A 5,572-nucleotide genomic window follows, 5' to 3' on the forward strand; every position below is an offset into this window, starting at 1 on the left:
CAGGCAATCTTGGATTTTCAGCAAACGGTAAGAAAAGTTAATATCAATCATGCATTGTACTAGCAAGCTAATTGAATACCATATACAAAAAGATTGGGTGTGGCTAGTGATTTTTCTATCGAGGGAGGTGACGTCTCATCCCAAGGAGGAGTGCACCCTTTGCGGCCAATTAGAAGAGTTCGTGGGCATGTGATGGATGGAGTACCTGCACCAAACCACCACTTGGAATGTACTACCCAATCTATACCGTCAATACTAGAGGAGACAGACACCCTTCGAGACTTACCTACAATCTTGGAGCCTGAGATGGAGGCAATGATCGATGCATTGATTCCCATGGATGTCGAGACTTCTGATCCGCTTAGAGAGGAAGCATCCATACCATTATACTATGGGTGCCGAGTATCTCGCTTGAAGACACTGCTTGCACTCTTAAGTATGCAAGCAAAATACGGGTGGAGCAATGCGAGTGTGACCGAGTTGATCAGGTACCTTGTACGTACACTTTCTTGATTTCTTTTTGGCACTATCATTAAAAACATTTGTGCTTTTTCAAGGTGTGTTATGATTTTTTCCAGGTTACTAAAGTATCATATATTACCACTTGCAAATACCATACCTGAGTCTTGTGATGATGCATGACATATTTTATTAAAGCTTTGCATGGACTACAATAGTATCCATGCATGTATCAACGATTGCATACTATTTCGAGGAGAATACGAGACTATGGAGACATGTCCAAAGTGTGATTCTCACAGGTGTCGACAGGACTTGCAAGGGAAAACCATCCCTTAAAAAGTTATTAGAAACTTTTCACTTATCCCCCGCATAAACCACATGTTTTATACGTCCAGCATGGCGAGCTTGACAACGTGGCATGCACAGAATAGGTCCACAGATGGAGTTCAATGAATATCAGTGGATTCATGTGCATGGAGCCACATTGACTCTACCTTCCCATGCTTTGCCCAAGAGCCAAGGAATCTTCGGCTTGGTCTTGCAATGGATAGCGTGAACCCATTCCGTGTGCACTCAACTTCTTACAGTGTGTGGCCTAGAGTCCATGTCAACTACAATATCCCTCCATGGCTTTCTATAAAGAAAGGACATCTCATCCTTAGCTTGCTCGTTTCCGGCCGCTACAAAGTCAAAAATATGGACGTGTATCTTCATCCATTAGTCGATGAGCTTAAGATTTTGTGAGAGGAGGGGGTCACCGTGCAAGATATGAGCAAGCACGATGGTCGATGGTCCGCCAATATTTGAGCCATTCTCATGTGGACGATGCATGACTTTCTGAGATTCGGAGAGTGCTCAGGTAAATAGGCTTCTGTTCTCGTTGGTAATATGTATCATAGCTCGTTCAAGTTTGTATTCACTAGATAGAGGTGTTGGGACAGGTCTGGTTACCTCAGGTTATCATGCATGTCCATTGTGCGGACCACAGTTAGACTCCCGAAGGTCACGAACCATGAAGAAGATGGTATATCAAGGACACGCTGCTTTCTTGCCAGAGGGTCATGAACTCAGGGAAGGTTTTCTTGGACGATCTCCAACACATATGAATGCCCAAAGTTGGTATGAGCTGAAAATGGTCCACATGGAGTCACATCCAAACGGAATGCGACGGTTCTCAGTTTTCTACAAGTTGCCATATTGGACCCACTTACAGATCAACCACTTGTTGGATCCCATGCATATTTTCAAGAACGTGGGCAGCTTGTTATGGGACCACATCACAGGAAAGAGAGACACTATAGGGGCACGAATGGATTTGAAGGAGGTAGGCAAGATGGAGACGCTTTGGCCATAGTCGAGTGCTGATGGTCGTGTGCAGCTACCTCACGCTCCTTGGGTTTTGTCCACTAAAGAAGAGCGCATTGTGAAATAAATAGTCAAGTCTATCCGCACCCCGACGGGTATGACGTGTTCTCTCAAGTCTGCGTTTTCTAAAGACGACCAATTATCAGGGCTAAAATCCCATGATTGGCATAAGATATGTCAGGTTTGTACTACGAATGGATTGTAAGTGGCCTGCATATTTTGTTATTTGGAGTGTAGTCATTGTTCATAATGCTTTCTCATTTGTGGCAGTTTGTAACTACCGATTGCGATCGCAAGATGCCTTACTATAGAAATACGCGTGACCATTTACAGGTTGTCGACTCTAGTGCAATGGATCTCACAGAAGGAGATTAAGACATCCTCTATTGAATCCGCGAGGCTGGGAGCAATGGAGACGATCTATCTCTTTGAGAAATACCTGCCTACTAGCATGCTCACGATACAAATCTACCTTCTTATGCATCTTGTAGATGAAGTGGAGATTGATGGACCTGTCCATATGCAATGGATGTTCTTCTTGGAACACTTCATGAAAACCCTAAAAGGTTTTGTGTGATAACGAGCTCGGCCAGAAGGTAGCATGGCTGAAGGTTGGTTGGTGTCTGAGGCGCTAGTGCATATTTCACAATGGCTACCAATGGTGGATTCAGACAACAGTATGCTATCGCTGAAGGACGATGATAGACTGGACCAGAGATGTGGTGGTTGGAAATGGGGTAAAAAAAAGAATGGATGCTGTAATGGAGGAGAAAGTAAATCACTTTTGTATGTTGCACCATGCCTCTATGGAGATGTAGCTCACTAGGTACTAGCAAGCTAGGCAAGATCGAGAGGAAGCGCGATCTAAATTTTGATGTAGTACGTGTCATCGATCGATTCGATATCCCAAGGGCATGGAAGAGATGCCGCGGTTTATGTCAACGTGATGGTTGCATGGAGCTTTGACCGTAGCATCTCGCGAAGGGGCGGAGGACTCAACCGAGGAGTGGGAATTCTGGAGGGGATGTAGTCCAAAGGTGATGACGTGTTTAGGGTTTATTGTATCTATATTTTATATGCGACAACTAATTGAGTGTTTCCATGTACAGTACAAAATATATAGTGCAGCATGGTTATGCGGACGGCATTTCTACGTGGAGCGTATTGACAAAATGCGCTCCACAACAGACTGTAGTATCATGGCAAGGTTCGAGCAAGAGAGCCGACGACGAGCAACGGATCTAAAAATGGTTATACATGAGATGGAGTATTTTGGGAACTTGCAAAGTATTGTTACGGTGGATTACCATAGCTTCTCCATGATACTATTCGATGTGTGCAGTGGTTCAAAGTGGTACTTGAAGGAGTTGGAGCAACAGTTCGACGAGGTCCATCTGGATTTCTCGAAATAGATTTCGAAAAAAAATGGACGGATTTGTGCGACCTTTGTGTTGTCGGCCCATTGTGAACATGTGTATGAACTCATTTGTTTGTTAATTGTATTACGACATGGTACATGTCACAATAGTTAAATCTCTCTTGTACGTATTTGTGAACATGTAATCTTCTATCCAAACCCCCGACAACCTCGATTATGGTGGTATGTTATACCTTCAGCTCCCCGAAGTGCGAGAGTATATGATCAAAGCAATGTTCCGAGCATAGATGAGGACAATATGCAAATAGAGGGGTCGATATTGCAAGGGATGGAGGCCATCGAAAGCTTGGAGCATGTAGAGGAGCCAACATCGGGTAACAATGATGAAAATATAGGAGTCCAAGAATTCTTTGAGAACGAGGTGGACTCGTCCTTTTGTGGTGACATGTCTATCGACCTTCTAGTTTATGCCGAGTTGTGTCAAGAGATTGACATGGGACTATAGGATACTTCATACTTGGAGCATCCACTTACTCAATTCATTGACTAATCGTTTATAAGGGTACATAAGATATGCATTTTAAGTAAGATCGCTTTTTTAAGATTTATATTACCATGCTTTGTATGATTTAAATTGATTATGCTAACATCATTTTTTGTATGTGGTGCAGGTGACCTTTGTGGATACTTAGATCATCAAGATGAGTCGAGGGATGAGCGATGAGGAGTTGCAGGATATCTTCACGCGCATGTCTCCAGATCAGATGGCGAGATTTAGAGACATGGCGGACCAGGAACTGTCTTGGACATCGTCAGGCCGCTCTATTAGATCTACTTCGGCGCGATCAGATGCTTCAGTTTAAAGCAGACGAGGTTGACACTCCAGACTTGGGCCAGACGGAGGGAGTGCTTCAAGGTCAGGGGGATGCTACAAAGATACGGATGCAGTGAGCCCATGGTCGGCTCGGGATATAGGTGCTACTCCTCACTCTCGTGGCGGTTTCAGAGAGCGTGGCTCAAATGGTTGATGTGGAGGCATGGACGCGGTGTCTCCATCTCGTCATTCTGCTGGAGTTGCGTCACCTCCAGGATTCGTCACACCTATGAGGATGTCTACTCCAGTCACTCTGGCTTTTACTCAGTCGTCCGCAGCAGGTGGCACCCCTATGGGTGCTACTCCGATAAATACTACCCCGATCGGTACACCAGATGTACAGGGGTCTCCTGGATATGCCCAGGAGCGTGATCGTAGGTAGGAGAGGACCCATCTTAGGCAAACCCCAGAGGGGTATGCCTACCTTGTAGATGATAGGTCAGGAGCCATCATCATGAATGATGGGGGGGGGAGGGTAATGACTCGCATGAGAGAGTTGTGCCAACAAGTTTTTCAGCGCAACGTCTTGGATCATTGGAAAAATATACAAGAGGGGAGCAAGGACTACATAGTAGTATCCTTGCATGAGGAGTTTCCGGTACTAGCCACAGCAAATAGGTTTTCTACGGGCTAGATGATGGAGTGCATGCGTGCATATATGTCACACAGACGATCGGACGCACACAAGGCACTCAAGAGTGGAGCTGCAAAGCCCGAGTGGCTAGACGTGGACGACTGGTGCCAACTGAGGGAGGAGGCTACAGATTCTCCAGGACGTTGGAGTCAGCAGTGTGAGGCGGCGAGGGCACGACTAGAGGCCAGAGTGGTCCATCATCTTGGGAGTGGCAGCCATATGACATATCTGGAGGACTTTGTAAGTTTTTCTTTCGTTTTGCTTGCTTATTTTTTTGCAATATCCTTTGTACTGACAATCGTGTTTCTAATAGTTAGTATTTTGTTTCCTTTGTAGCACTCCATTACAAATCGTGATCCGACCGGCCTTGAGACTCGATATGCAAAGAGGCATGGTCTCACTGCATTGATTGACCGATTGTATGGACGCGATGGCCATGTAAGTCACTCATCTTTCTTGTCCGTAGTTACCATGTTTAATTAGAATGCATTATTGTATGGTGGACTGATGTGTAGTTGTTTCTTTTTTTGCAGAGTTCGTTCGATGCTCCTTTGCGGTGGGACGAGCTTTCGGATGGCGATGATCTATAGCTCGCCCTTGGATCCCTGGAGCTCACACACCCTTCTTTTTTGGTCACGTGATCTATGTAGACATTTTCTATGTAGTAGTGATATCTTGCCATGATTGTACCAGACGCTTTCATTATGCGATCATTTATTTATTTCATGTATCAGTGTTATGATTTAAGTACACTTTGTCTTTATTTACACGAGCATTGTACACAGTGCAAAAACTATTTTGTATGGCCCAAATAAAGCCCTGCCACAAATATTTTCTTTTCCTGTTACCGTCGCTATTA

This window comes from Lygodium microphyllum, chromosome 4 (assembly GCF_053477565.2).
Source record: "Lygodium microphyllum isolate KBCC chromosome 4, Lygodium_microphyllum_v1.1.10, whole genome shotgun sequence".
NCBI classification, from domain to species: Eukaryota; Viridiplantae; Streptophyta; class Polypodiopsida; order Schizaeales; family Lygodiaceae; genus Lygodium; species Lygodium microphyllum.